We start from the raw sequence: 16,135 nt of genomic DNA on the forward strand, positions 1-16,135 counted from the left end.
GTATGCCTCTAAATTAGCAAGGCACTTCACTCATTGTCTTCTTCAACTCGTCTCACCTGGTAAAGCATTTTCCATAACTCTGAAAAGCCTACCTTTCTCTGGGTATCTGTGAGTTTTTCGTAACCATTTTGTCTTAGGAGGCAGGACCAGGTAAGGGATTAGGTCTGGAGGCTGTGCCTTTATGAATGGATGAATGTCCTCACATCAGAAAAGAGTTATCATAAGAATCCTATGATGTAAAACTGAGCCTGACCCTGGTGCCCCTCCATTCTCACTCCTGTTATGTCCTTGTGCCTTCTGCTATGGGGTGACACAGCTCTCAGTCTCTTGCAACATGCCGGTTTCATGCCTGTAGGCTTCACATCTTTCAGAACTTGGGGCAAAACCAGCCCGTCTTCTCTTATAAATTACCCAGTAATGCTCTTATCGCATTGCAAAACAGTCTAAAACTCTAAATAAACTCTGCTTGAATCATTTCGGTTAGCCTTACGGTAAAACTTATGAGGTAGACTCTATTTTTATTCTCCCCACTTGATAGCTGGGGATGAGTAACTTCCAGGAAGGTCTGAGAACTAGTTGAACCAGAGCTCAGATTTGACTCCTAAAGTCTTTCTCCAGAGGTGGGCTGTTAACCCTGACTTCTACGTGATGTCCCCAGGTCACCAGAAACGAGCTTCCAAGTCTGGAATCTGGGCTCAGAGGCAGTGAACGAGAGGTAAGAGGAGAGTGTGTTTCTCTAACAAGTCTCAGTATCTCCACTGGCAAGGCTCTCTCTCTGGAGAGGTCTAACACTTCAGTCTACACTTGCAGTGAATCACAGGCCTTGTGGACCTCAGCAGAACAGTCAGTCCCTCTGCAGGTAGCCCAAACTTTACATCCCCAACATGGAACTTTGGAGAGAGAGGTGCCAAGCCAAGGATCCTCTCATCCTTCATGGGTGTTCACTCCAGCTCCACACCACTATGGACCTATACGAAATTATGAAGCAAGGGCCATTTCAGAAGGGACTTCTTGGAAGGGTTGGTGAAAGGATCTGTCCTCCCCGCCCCCGACTTTCATAACAAAGCCCCAGAAACAAGGCGAACTCTTGATCTTTGCTTCCTAAGGCGGGGCCTGACCTCAGACAGCAGCCCAGCAGGGTCCTGCGGCCCACAGCTGTGTGCACTGGACAAGGCTGCTGTGAGCTGCCCTGTCCCAGGCACAGTCCTCCCTGGGTCTCGCCCCACCCGGGGGCGCCCAGCAGGGAGGGCCATGGGATCAGGGCTGCTCCTTCCTGGGACTGACTTGTTGAGCTCAGGTCCACCCCCACGCACTGGAGGAGGCCCCGTTGCAGAGATGAGCCAAGCACAAGAGGGGCTCCTCCCAGTCAACGGGAATATCTGCGATAGTGTGCCACCCCCACCACCGAAAAACGTGACGCCCCTGGGCAGATTTGGAAAGAGCTGAAAGACCTGGACGGAGGTGGGGGGGGTGGGGGGGGGAGGTCAGACTCCACTGCACAGTGTCAAGGATTTCTTGGTGCTTCTTTGTGCCCCATCCCCCCATGCCCCTGCGTGTGCTGGGGGCTGTTGATGACAGAGAACAGAGAACCCTGGCTAGCATTGTTCCCTAGGGGTCCTCAAGGCTTCATCGGATAGTGACAGGGTATGATTGCTAGTTTGAGTGGTGTAGAACACAGTCCTGAATCTAGGAATTTACAGGCAACATTCTGACTTAACAACAATGGAAAACCTAGATGTGATCAAGAAACACATCACATTCTCTCTCTCTCTCTCTCTCTCTCTCTCTCTCTCTCTCACACACACACACACACACACACACACACACACACACACACGATGGAAGTCCCCAGGAAAATACAAAGTAGTTTAAGCCCGACTAGCTTTGACTAAATGAAAGCAAGTAGTCAGTAGTTTTCCTCATCTATAAGACAGAGTAATTTAGTAATTTCTGTACTTAGAGTTGCTATGAGGGAAACTGAGATAATGCATTCTGTAACAAACCATTAATAGCATACAGATTACAAATATAGGCTGTCACCTCAACAGAGATCTGTACAAAAAAGGAAAAGAGAAAAGCATCTTGGTGATTGTGGTTTTCCCAACCTGGTTTTGGTGCTAGGAGAGTCTAGGAGTTCAAGGAACTGTGCTTTCTTGCAAAATTGTCTTAAACCAGAATAATACTGTTAGTTCACTGTCATTAAAAAACAAACAAACAAACAAAAAAACCAGCTTGCTGCATTTTACTAAAATATATCTGGGAAGAAGAATATTACAAAATCAAACATCAAACACTGGGTGTCAAAATAATGAAAAAGGAAATGATTAGGAAACACTCGGGTAAACGGGGTAAAACAGTGTAACAGGGTTTGGTTTACTACAGAGCCTGCAGAGCCTTGGGTATGTGCACTTTTACTCCGAAGACCATGCCTGTCCTTGTTCACCGTCCTCACCAGCAGCTTGGAGTAATCTATTAGGGAGCCTAAAGTTTCAGGCCTGCCGCACAGCACTTTAATGTCAACTTCTCAGGGTTAGGGTCAGGGGTAGGGATGTGTCTTCTGGCCTCTATGAGCACATACATATATATTATACTCATATCCTGCACTATACCACACCATACACACTACACTCTCACACACGCACATATCCTGAACTATACCACACCACACACACTACACTCACACACAAACACACACACATACACACACACCATACACATATTCTGCACTATACCACACACACTCACACACACACCACTCACTCACACACAAACATACAACTGCCACCACCGAACACACACACAGAGACACACACACTACCACCACCACCAAACACACACACAAACACACACACACCACACTCATATACCCCCTATACACAACTGCCACCACTAAACACACACACAGACACACACACACTTCATTCTCTAACGCACACGCATACCTCTCTCTCACACACATACACCACATACTCTCTCGCACACCACTCTCTCGCACACATACCATATACACATTCTTTCACACACACAGTTCTCTCTTTCACATGCACACAGCTCTTTCTCTCTCTCTCACACACACATACCACACACACATTCTATCTTTCTTTCTCATACACACAACATTCTCTCTCTCTCTCTCTTTCTCTCTCTCTTTCTCTCTCTCTCTCTCACACACACACACACACACTATGATAATAGTGTATGCTGACATCTCTAGAAAAGGATCTCCCTGTTTCAATCATAACTTCTGCGACTACTATAATTTCGCCAGACTACTGTTTTGCAGCTTATTTATTAAAACAAACAAACAAACAAACAAACAAAAAAACCCAAAAAACTTCAAGCAGAAAAGCTTGAAGTTCTTCAAGAGAAAATGAATGTAAAGGTTTGCTAAATAAAAGAAGTAAATAAATGCTGTTCCATGGACTGGCAGGATGGTGCACTGGGTAAAGGCTCTTGCTAATAAGATTGAAGAATTCAGTTCAATCCCTGGGATCCACACAGTAGAGGGTAAGAACCAACTCCTGTAACTTACCTCTGACCTCCAGTGGGGCTTGTGGTAAGGGTACACACACGCACACAAAGTAAATGAATAAATACTGTTTAATGACTACATCTCTCAAGTTGGGAAAGGATTCTCATTGTACACATATACTGAGTGCCTTAGGGTTTGACTGCTGTGAACAGACACCATGACCAAGGCAAGTCTTATAAAGGACAACATTTCATTGGAGCTGGCTTACAGGTTCAGAGGTTCAGTCCATTATCACCAAGGCAGGAGCATGGCAGCATCCGGGCAGGAAGAGCTAAGAGTTCTACATCTTCATCTGAAGGCTGCTAGCAGAATACTGGCTTCCAGGCAGCTAGGATGAAGGTCTTAAAGCCCACACCCGCAGTGACACACCTACTCTAACAAGGCCACATATTTTTATGCCACTCCTTGGGCTAAGCATATATAAACCATCATACTGATATAATTGCTGATCCCATTTTGAAACTGGTGCCCAATGCAGTTGTGCTCATTTGGCATATTTATCGCCCAGGTACATCTTGGCTTGGGTTTCTAAGGGACTGAAAGCAAAGATGTTGAAGGCTGATGAGGAACCCACTCCTGTCCAGCCAGCCATGCTATCGAGGCGCTGAGGGTTCTTCAAAGAGACCGCAAACAAAAGCAACTGATCTATTGGGTGTAAGTTTGAGACTAGCCTAGGCTACTAAGAGACATCTTGTCTTAAATAAACACAATAAAGTTGCCACCAATTTGCCTGTTAATTAATAGACAAATGATTCCGGGTTTTCTTTTTTCTTTTTTTTCTTCAAGGAATAAGGTGCAAACATTTCAAGTAAAACATGGAGAACCTTAAAAATACTATGCAAAGGTAACAACAGAAGGTCATAAATTATATCATGAAGGTCTAGAAGAGGCAAACCTTAATGTTAACTAGAGCTGGTAGTGGCTCTGAAGGGTTTAATTGGTATATATTACCTGTTGGGATAATAAAAATACCCAGGAATGAAACAATGGTGACATTTGTGCAGGTCTGGGATTAAAGTAAACATCATCAAATTTCGCCCTTTAAAATGATTAGCAAGAGCACTTACTTTTCTCTCCTTTCTTTTCCTCCCCTTCCTTCCCTCCTTTCCTTTCTTCTCTTCTTCTTCTTTCCCCTCCCCTTCTCCCCCTCCCCTTCCCTTCTCTCTTCCCCCCTCCTCCTCTTGAGACAAGATCTCACTGTATAGTTCTGGCCGGCCTCAAATATCCTCCTACCTTAGCCTTCTAGGTGCTAGAATTACAAGCACTGTCAGGCCCAGTTCATGATTTTTATATTATGTGAATTTACCACAGTTAAAAAAGCGAAACTGCTTTGGTTGAAAGAAAAAATAAAACTTTTGCTTCGTTCTTTTCTTCCTAGATGAAGTCATCCAGGCCTGTAGTTTCTAGCGCTAGCTGGACTACCAGACATGGTGGTCTGTCCTGAACTCTGGGTCATTGTGTTCAAACCTACAAGTTTCCTGAGAACAAGTTTCCTGGAACGACTAGTGAATGCAGAGGGCAAGCATGATCTCAGACTCAAGTAAGACACAAGTACAGAAACAGCTCCCGGCACCTGGGAGGGCACTTGAAAAACAGTGGCCAAGCAGCATGTTGGGATGGAGTTTTTAAATCCTAGGCTGTGAGCCAATTTGGTCCCACCCACATGTAAATTAGGCACAGAGCTAGGACTAATAGGGTTGGTTAATTTGAAAGGATGTGGAGAATTCTGATTGGTTGTGGAGAATTCTGATTGGTTGATGGACTCACAGTCAGAGGATTGTGACGTGGCTTTCTTTTGTTCTTCTACCATTGGGCACTACTTCCATAAATGAGAATGATAATAACAGGAATAGAGGAAGCTGGTTTTAAAGACAGAGGGGGAGCAGAAGTTGTTTTCCTCGTAAAGCTTAAAATAGAATAACTTGTCAAGCCAGCTAACACAGGCTTGTTTGGGAATTTGACTATTAATTCTTGTTTCTCCTGATTTCTCTGAAGGTCAGATAATTCCGCAGTGAGAAACTGCGGCACATTCTTTGGTCGACTGGGCCTAGTGCAGATGGCCAGAGTAAACGAGTGGCCCAATAGAGATGTCATTTTTAAAACCTTGACACAAAAAGGGCTCTGCCTTTCTTACTGTAAAAATAACAACAACAAAAAACAAAAAAAACAACAAACAAACAACAGCAACAATAACAAACCCTCAACTTGGCTGGAGAGATGGCTCAGTGGTTAAGAGCACTGACTGCTCTTCCAGAGGTCCTGAGTTCAATTCCCAGCAACCACATGGTGGCTCACAACCATCTGTAATGGGATCTGATGCCCTCTTCTGGTGTGTCTGAGGACAGCTACAGTGTACTCAAAAACAAAAACAAAAAAACAACCAAACACCATCCCCTTGAGGAGCCCCAAGTCTGATTGTGCAGACTCCCAAATCACTCATCTGGACCGTTGTTGCTCGTAGACGGCTTTCATTAAAAAGGCTTTTCTTAGCCAGCTTGCTTTTCATCCTCGGGACCCTCAGGAACCCTAATAGATAACAATAGTAAGCATGTGAATGCCCCTTAATGCTAGATGGGTCCTCTGTCAGGGTCAGCAGTGTTCCCTGCATCCTAATGATTCTGTCATTCACTCTGTTGGTCCCACAAAGCAGATCCCTCATTGACCAATCGTAGTCATCATTTTGTAAATCTGACAGAATTTCAAAGAGTCTTTCCAAGGTCACCGGCCATTTGGACTTTATGTATCAATAACAGGCAAATTTGAATTGAGAAAATCTGTCTCGGTCATCTTTCTATATCCTGGAGGAAAAAGATGTTTGCAACCCAGGACTGTCATCAAAGTACTTATAAGCCTGTCATGGTGGTGCAGGCCTTTAATCCCAGCACTCAGAAAGCAGAGGCAAGTGGATCTCTGTGTTTGAGGCCAGCCTATTCTACAAAGTGAGTTCTAGGGCAGTCAGGATTACATAGAGAAACCCTGTTTTGAAAAAACAAATTACTAAAAAATGTACTTATGAATTTGAAATCTTTCCCCTCTTCTAAAGACTGAAATCACATGATCTTAACCAGCTATGCCAGTGGTTCTCAACCTATGGGTCTTGAGTCCTTTGTGGGATGACCACCAGAAGAGGGCATCAGATCTCATTACAGATGGTTCTGAGCCACCATGTGGTTGTTGGGAATTGAACTCAGGACCTCTGGAAGAGCAGTCAGTGCTCTTAGTCACTGAGCCATCTCTTTAGTCCTGCAAAGGAAGTTTTAGGACAGCCAGGATTACAAAGAAAAACCCTGTTTGAAAAAAAATTTAAAAAATGTACTTAAGAATTTGAAATCTTTCCCCTCTTCTAAAGACTGAAATCACATGATCTTAACCAGCTTTGTGGTTGACCAACTCTTTCACAGGGAATGTGTATCAGATATCCTTCACATCAGACATTTACATTAAAAATTATAAAAGTGGGGATGGGGATTTAGCTCAGTGGTAGAGCGCTTGCCTAGCAAGCGCAAGGCCCTGGGTTCGGTCCCCAGCTCTGAAAAAAGAAAAGAAAAAAAAATTTATAAAAGTAGCATGGTTAAGGGCTGGAGAGATGGCTCACTGGTTAATAGCACTGGCTGCTCTTCCAGAAGACCTATGTTCAATTCCCAGCACACACACGGCAGCTTACAACTTTCTGGAACTTCTGTTCTTGGGATCCAACTCCCTCACACAAACATACAGGCAGGCAAGACACTAATGTATGTAAAACAAACAAATAAATAAATACATATTTTTTAAAGTAACAAAAAAGGTTACAGTTAAGAAGTAGCAGTGAAAATGGCTGGGGGGTCATCTCACCATGGGGAAGTATTTAAAAGGGTCATAGTGTTAGGGAGGTTTGAACTTCATAAAATTTTTAAAAACATTTATTTGTTTTTAATCTCGAGCACATGACTATTTTACCTACATGTATGTAAATGTACTATCTCATGCGGTTCCTGCAGAAGTCAGAAGAGAATATCAGATACTCCAGAACTATGAGCTGCCAGATGGGTGGTGGGAACTCAGCCCTGGGTCTCTGGGATAGCAGGAATGAGAGCTGTTATTGCTGGGCCTCTTAAACTTCATAGCTTCTTGTGGGAAGAAACTGGATAGTGACATCGAAAAAGCCAGAGATTTTTGTCTGCAATAGTAATAATAATTATAGAAACGGTAATTGATAACAATAAGTGCTTCCTGTGTGCCAAATTATGCTAAGTGATTTGTGGATAATTTCTTTTTCCTTTTTGAGACGGGGTTTCTCTGCATAGCCTTGGCTGTTCTGGAATTCACTCTATAGACCAGGCTGGCCTTGAACTCACAGAGCTCTGCCTGCCTCTGCCTCCTCAGTTCTGGGATTAAAGGCGTGGGCCACCACAGCCCAGTAACCCAGGGTAATCTCACCTTTTTGATGAAACAGTGATACAGATTTTCCCTGAAGAGAGACAACATCCAGAGTCCATGGGACACCAGAAACAAGGCACCTTTCTTACAGTCAGTGACGTTCTGGGTAAAGGAGGGACAACTCCCCACTGTTACCCTTAAAGTTTGAGGAACCTTGCCTCAAGCCAATCCCGAGTTTGTGGCTTGGACATTGAAAAGAATTTCAGGACCAGCCGTTTTATGAAGCCAAGTTGTGACTTTTATTAAGGGTATTTTAGCATAGGCTTAAGCGTGAGGCTTGGGAGAAGGCAGGCTGTGTGGGAGTGGGAGAGTAAGGTACATCCAAGAGTGCGCAGGACTCCTCACAGGACGAGGCAGGGCCACTGCTCTGACAATTGTCTTATAAGGGATTTGAAGTAGAAATCTTATCAATGGGTGGTTTCTGGGGGCATCTGATAGGATTAAATTAATAAAATAAGCATCCACCTCAATGGGCTCCAGTAAAGCTGGCAGACCTTACAGTAAACAGCTCGAATAATAACTACTTTCTTATAAATGCCTGTGAATGGAAGGAATATTAACTGTATCAGAAGCCTTGACAGCTAGTGAGAGGCTTCAGACAGACTCTGGGGTCGAGGTTCCTCTAACTTCTTGTGATCCCACAGTGTCCCCGTCTCTTTTTCCTACCTTGATGTGACAATCACGAGGCTGGCTTCACTCTGTTCACACTTAATCCTCGAAGCCACCGATAAAGAACTACAAGTACAATTCCACATTTTACACAGAAGACTTGGGCTTACATAGGTCAGCTGCTCAATGCTATATAATTTTTATGTGCTAGGAGCAGGGACAGTTGGACTTCCTGTCACCGAGACTGCTGCTCCTAAGGAAAGGGTCGATCCAGGGTTTAAACAAACTTTCTAGCACAGCAGCAGGGGAAATTTAAATGCCCTGGGAGGTCCTCTGAGAAATAAGACCTTCTAGGATTCCAAACAGCAGGGTATGAAAATACATGATAGACCTGTTAAATCCTATTCTGACAGAAAGTAAAGCAGTGCTCAGCACACTCACGTGCACATGCCTATACACACCCACACACAAACACATTCACACACATTCACACATGTATGCATGCTCACATCCACACGTACCCAGATGCACAAAACGAGATTTTTTTTTTAAATGGGTGAAGTCATATTAAAGGACACAGAAAAGGTGGTTTACACCTGTAATCCTAACACTTGGAGGCAGAGGAAAGAGGATTGCTGTAGGTTCAAGGGCACCATGGGAATATATATCAAGATCAGTCTAGCCTGGACTACAGAGTGATGCCCACTCTCAACAAACCAAAACAAAAGGCCACAGGAGCAAACCTGGAAAAGCTTCCAAATACCCACAGTTAGAGTGATGAGAGCAATAAAATAAGGATAGTAATAGATCATAGCCTAAAGAATAAAATAAATATCCCCAGTACACATTGATATAAATAAATGATTGGGTAAACAAATAAATGAGCCCTCCATTTTATAAATATAGACGGGACCCAAAGACTACCACAATAGTAACTGCTGGGGGCAAAATTAAGGGATGCATTCGAAAACCAGCAGTGCAGAAATACTGTGCAACCTCAAATGTCTACCCCAAATATTAATCTCTCCTGTGGCTTCAATGTGTGTCCCAAAACTGTTTGTTTGTTTTTTTTTTAATTTTATTTAGTGTGTGTACGTGCACACATGCATATATGCATCCATTCTACAGTTATCCTATACCCCCAATGTGTTGCCAAGAGAAGGGCGCTTCCCCTCTGGACTAAGCCTGAGAAACTATCAGATCCAAGAAGAAAGAGTAAGAACACAGGCTGGAGAGATGGCTCAGTGGTTAAGAGCACTGACTGCTCTTCCAGAGGTCCTGAGTTCAATTCCCAGCAACCACATGGTGGCTTACAACCATCTGTAATGGGATCCAACGCCCTCTTCCGGTGTGTCTGAAGACAGCTACAGTGTACTTATATAGAATAAATAAATAAATCTGTTTTTTTAAAAAAAGAGTAAGAACACAACTAAACCCCGTGTGCTGTCCCAAATTGGAGTCTGAGACTGAAAGAATGGAAAGAGATATCTAACTAGTTTTAGGTTGAACTATTAAGTTAATCATTTCACATCATCCAGGCAGGTCGCACACATCCATAACTGCAGCACTTATAAGGCCCAGATAAGAAAATCACAAGTTCAAGGCCAGCTTGAGTTACAGAGCTACAAGGGCTAAAGAGAGAGCTTGTATAAAGCCTTGGGTTTGACTCCGTTCCCCACATCAAGCAACAACAACAAATGAAATTTCACATCAGTGCAATCTCTCAGAGTTTACAATGGAGCCCTGGCTATGTAGGATACTAACATCAAGAGAAGCTGAATGAAAGAAAGTCTAGGGGCATTCTTAGTGATGGTTTTGGGAGGTGAGGGGGCCAGAAGTTGAGAGCTGGCACATCAGTCAATTTTATTCTGAAACAATCAAAGAAAGGAGAGATTGGCTGTGGCTCACCCTTTCAGAGGGCTGTGTCCAGGGGCCCTTGGCCCCATTTGCTTGTTACATGCATCAGGGGCATGTAACAAGGAGTGTTTTCCATTTTGTCACAGACAAGAAGTAGAGGAAAAGGACAAGAAGGAGCCAGGGACAATATACCCCAAGAACTTGTGCCAGTGACCTACTCCTACGACCTGGCTTCTACCTCCTCAGGTTTACAGAATTTCCCACAATAATGTCTCGCTGCCATCCAGGTGCCCAACACTTAGACCTTTGGAGTTGGGGAGAGTCCCTTACATCCCAGTCATAGCAGCCAGGAGGAAGCTACTGACATGTTTGACATTTGTGAAGTGTTTTCTAGATGTCTGATGCTTTGCTATGTTTGCTCTTTCTTTAGACCCTGCCTATATTCTCCAGATTTGGGATTTTCTTCTGATTGTCTTTGAAAGCCTGGAAGGAAGTTAGAGTAGACAGACAGCTGGATACGGATAAGGAAGGAAGACACGCAAACAAATCCAGCTCCAGGTAAAAACCAAGATAATCAGAATGAAATTCGGACCTTGGTTAATCACATTATCATTGTTAGTACACTAGTTATAACGCATGTCCCAAGATTGTGTCAGATTCTAATAATATAAAAAATTAGCTGTGCGGTATGCAGGGACTTCCTGTGTTACTGTCTCTAAATTATTTTCTATTCCGACATAGTCTATTCATAAAAGAAATTGCCCCATCTCTGTGAGGTTGCCGCAACCCTGTGAGGTAAACAGCACAGAGAACCCCTGATGGTCACACAGGGCTGCCCTGGTTTGCTTTGGCTCCCAGGGACTTGGAGGGTACCCAGGGAGAATACAGAGGAAGCACAGAGAAACACAAGACAGGGTGGAGGGCACTCGACCATTCATTGACAAGCAGGACAAGGAAAGAGCAGAAGGAGAGAGGAAAGACACCAAACACATTCTTGTTTGTCCCCTGCCTTGCCCCCTCAGCTGACGCTGTGTCTCTTAGTTTGCTGTTTGCTACTGACACCCTTCCCTTCTCCTAGGCTGGAGGTCTGTGTCAGATCCTCTGTTCCTCTGGGTTCACTACTCTTCACCCGGCTTCTGGCTCCCCTGGGGCTTGGCAAGTGGAAGGCAGGAAGAGGAGCAATGGGAAGGGATGAGAGTGTTTGTGGAGTCCATAGGCTTCTTATCCAGTGGCATGCCCCTAGGTCACCATGCCTCTAATGGAAACCATAGTCCTGGGGGTCAGCTTTGTCCCCCAGCTCTAATCATCCCTGCTTTTGTCTCATCAGGGTTGGAGAACAACTGAGCACACCACTATTTCTTGGTTTCCTCACGTTTTCCTTGAGCGCTGCTCTTGGCGATTCCCCCATTATGAACGTCTCAATTACTTGGAGTTTGCCATTAGTCCCTAGCCTGGACCGCAACTGTTAGCAGAAGACCTCGCTATTATGACTGTCTACTCTCCTTTAATTCTTTTCTTCCTCCAGAGAACATAAACCTCAGGAGGGCAGAGATATCGAATAGTTTGTTCACTGTCATGGCATGCCATAAAGAGCTGTGAAACAGAGAGAGAGAGAGAGAGAGAGAGAGAGAGAGAGAGAGAGAGAGAGAGAATTTGTGCTGTCTCATACGGTTGTCACTAGCTGCATGTGGTACATGAAATGTGACTAGTGAGAATGAAAAAAATTTTTTTTGGATGGAGTCATGCTATGTAGCCACGGATGGACTCACATGAATGATTCTCCTGCCTCACTCTCTGGTGCTGGGATTACAAGCAATGCACCACCATGCCTGGCTTCAATTTCTTTCCTTCCGACTTTTTCTTGTTTCTTTCATTTTAACTTTTTTTTTAATTTTATTTTTAAACTTATTTATTTTGTGTGTTTTGCTTGCACGCATGTCTGAGCACCATGCACAAGCCTGCTTGGTGCCTGGGGAGGTCAGAAGAGGGAACCAGACCCCCTGGAACCAGAGCTATGAATAGTTGTGAGGTCGCCATGTGGAACGTGAGTTACAGACTGTGGCGAGTCACCATGTGGGTGCTGGGAATCGAACCTGCGATCTCATGTGAGAACAACCAGTGCTCTTAAACAAAGACTAGCTTCAATTTCTACATACAGAGCACCTAAGCTAATGGTTATGGTGGCTGTCTGAGTCCCTGTCTCCATTTTTAAGGCAACTGGATCACTTCTAAAGCCCACTGTACCCTACTAAGGGTTATGACCACTGCTCAAGGCTGAGGTAGCAAAAGTAACTATCTGGTTATGGTGGTTTCTATTCTCGTTGGGAACTGGGGTGCTGGGCTTTCTGAGGTCTCTCTGGAACTGCAGCTTTGAGAGAGGCTATGTCCTACATTTAAGCATTTCCATTTTAAAATGATCGACCAGTTCCAGTGTGCTCACTAGGCCTTAAAAACTTGCAGCCTCTCAGAGTTCTGGCCTCGGGCCAGTGGAGCCTCCAGCTGCTGACTGACCCTGCCTGGAAAGTCAACTTGGAAGAGACACAAACGTCCTAATCCTCTTCCAAACCACTCTAAGAAGGTTTATCCAGTGACCTGTAAAACGGAATTAGTAAAAGGGACACTTTAATTCCAGCTCGTTAGAGAGCTTCTAAAATCTTTAAGAAAGCCACCACAGCAGATTCTGTGCGGGGGGGAGGGGTAGACGAAGACACGCCTCTCACTTTCAGAAGCAAAATGTCCTTGCTTTTCAATGGTAATTCTGCACTGACTTTTTTTCCTAGGGCTTTCTTAGGGACCTCGGAAAAGGTGGGATGCAAGTTTTGAGAACAGGATGACAGCCCCACAAAGTCAAACGAACCCCATCCCAACCCATCACCAAATTGGGTCAAGTCCAGAGGCACTCTGGCCTGACTGACTACTGGAGCCTGCCTCTTCGCACTGTTCTTTCTTACAACATCTCCCTGGAGCTGGCCTATTGCGCAACACCAGGAAATGGTCCATATGAAACCTTGGCCCGCAGAGCGTACATGTTCTGGTTTTTATTCTGCAGCTCTTTTATAATACGTGTTTTCCTTTCCCATAATGTCATCTGGAAGCAATTCCTCCCAACAGCTGGATCTGCTTTCGGAATCGGTAAACACGTAAAATGGAAGGCTGTGGAAGATTCGGAGACTCGGCAGAGGAGCTGCTTCTCCGCCTGCTTGGCTCGCGTTCTGAGGCTTATCTGGGGTCTCCTCACAAGCCTCATCAAAACCCAGAGTGTCTTCAAACAGGCAACCCGCACCGAATTCCCTTCTTCAGAGGGTCAACATGTTCTCTGGTGGAGAAATTTTCTGAATGCCTTGCTGATAAAATTGATCAGATGCAGGCCAGATCGCCAGCTGCCAAGATCTGCAGGCTCCATGTGGAGGCCAGCCCCCCAGAACATTCCCAGCATCCCCACACCTCCCTGCGGCCAGCGTCTTAGAGTCCCCTGGGATATCTTCCCAAGAGCACAGTTTTCCGGTACCGCTGCCACCAACGCCCATCAAGTGAAGACCAGAGCCAAAGACTAAATGTGATTGATCCTCGGGAACAATTTTCCATGCAGACACAAGACGGAGACCTACCGGGTTATGGAGAGGAGCCCAAGAACTCAGCTGTCCATCCCGGGTTGGCTCTCTCTCTCTCTCTCTCTCTCTCTCTCTCTCTCTCTCTCTCTCTCTCTCTCTCTCTCTCCACTCTACCCCCAGGGAACAGGGGCTCACCCGAGCATAGCTAGTTCTGGTACAGGGAGTCCAGGGGCTTGTGTCAGCCTGAATACAGAATAGGGGACAAAGCTTAGGCTCTGTATCTTCTACATAAGAAGTGCAATTCTTTTGATGGAAATTTCCAGCATGGGGGGAGGTTGGGGTGGGGATGATGACAAGCTGAGCACATGGTCCACTTTCAGAGCGAGCTTGGAAAAGTATGCCTGTGAATACCTATCCAGCTGCAGAGAGGGTCACACACAGGGCTGGTCCCCTTCTGAGCTGGTACAAGACGGTTCCTCCTAGAACCAGTCACCTTTTAGGTAGCCAGCGCTCCATTCACCTCTCCCCTGCAACACACACATACAAAGGGGATTCGCTAGCCTCATGGGGTCTGACTTCAGAGTTCTCTAGATAGAGGTGTGTGATGGGTAACTTTGACTAGTTACCTGGGAAGAGAGTCTCAATGAGGGAGTGCCCCCTCCCTCTGGTTGACCTGTGGGCATATCCACTGGTTAGGAGTGGGATGTCTCAATTAGTTCAGTGAAGTAGGAAGGTCCACTCCGAATGAGGGCAGCAGTATTTCATGGTCTGGGTCTTGAACTGTGTGACTGTGTCAAGAGCTGGGGAGATGCTCAGAGGTTACAACTATATGCTGCTCTAGCTGAGGACCAGGGTTCGGTTCCCAGCACCCAGCAGCAGATTCACAACTAGCTGAAATTCCAGCTCCAAGGGACCCACTTCCTTCTTCTGTCTTCTGAAGGCACCTATGTGCACATACCCAAACATATATACAAAATTAAAAATATTATGAATTTTCGGGGTTGGGGATTTAGCTCAGTGATAGAGCGCTTGCCTAGGAAGCACAAGGCCCTGGGTTCGGTCCCCAGCTCCAAAAAAAAGAACAAAAAAAAAATATTATGGATTTTCATCCAGGCATTATGCCATAGGCCTTTAATCTCAGCACGTGGCAAGCAGATGCATGCAGATCTCTGTGAATTTGAGGCTAGCCTTGTTGGTGAGGCTAGTTTCCAGCCAACCAGGACTGCATAGCAAGACCTTAATCTCTCTCTCTCTCTCTCTCTCTCTCTCTCTCTCTCACACACACACACACACACACACACACACACACACACACACACACACACAAAACCTTAAGAAAAATAAATGACTAGAAGCTAATAGCTAAGCTAAGCGAACAGGAAACATGCTTGCATTTGTTCCTCTCTGTCACTATTGTGACTCTGTGTTTTCACCTTGACTTCCGGCTACGATGGACTATAACCTGGACTTGTGATCTTAAAACAAACCCTTTCTCCCCTAAGTTGATTTTGTCAGGAAATTTGTCAGCAAGAGAAACGAAACTAGGACAGATGGGTGATCCTTCCCGTTGTCCAGGGACCAAGCTCAGAAGGAAATCCTAAGGAACAAGACTTCCCAGTTCCGCCTCACAAACCACAAACGTCCTTCCTCCGGAGAAACCAAGGAGTCCACACCTACACAGAGCTCAGCCTATCAGGTGGCCCCTCCCCCTTTCTCTCCTCTGGCCTGGTGGAAGTCCAGGAACAGAACCTACTTCCCAAGTTATTTTGTTTTGTTTGTTTTATTTCCCAGATTTTATGGTTTCTTGCCTGGACCTTGAAAATCCAGGAGTTTTGAGTTCCATGCCAAAGCTCACTCCCTCGGGTCCGGCTGTTCTGGATCTGGCTTTGTGGATTACTGGGAGGGGCCTGGCGCTGAAACTCAGGACAGAGGGTGATGGGCGGGTGAGAGCAGCCACTTGGTTAATGCTGCCATCCGACTGATCAAGGGGCTGGAGACAAAGCAGACACGTGCAATATGGAAACCTTTTTTGGATCCTAATTTAAACCAACTGTGGGAAGATATTTTGAGATGATCAGGAAATTTAAAATTAGGACAGTATATTAAAAATATTTCGAGATCATTAAGTTGGTGTGTGTGATGACACTGTTAAGATCGTACAGAAAAA

At 45.1% G+C, this 16,135-nt stretch overlaps 1 long non-coding RNA gene across 1 annotated transcript; it reads left to right on the forward strand.

Annotated features, from left to right (window-relative positions):
- Positions 1 to 567: 567 nt before the first annotated feature.
- LOC103691820 (uncharacterized) lies at positions 568 to 16,135 on the forward strand. The gene is made up of 4 exons (XR_015684389.1): positions 568 to 715; positions 4,911 to 5,072; positions 10,848 to 10,975; positions 13,198 to 16,135. It is a non-coding gene; the product is annotated as an uncharacterized LOC103691820 (long non-coding RNA).

This window comes from Rattus norvegicus, chromosome 3, assembly GCF_021556685.1.
Source record: "Rattus norvegicus strain SHRSP/BbbUtx chromosome 3, alternate assembly SHRSP_T2T, whole genome shotgun sequence".
In the NCBI taxonomy this organism is placed as follows: domain Eukaryota; kingdom Metazoa; phylum Chordata; class Mammalia; order Rodentia; family Muridae; genus Rattus; species Rattus norvegicus.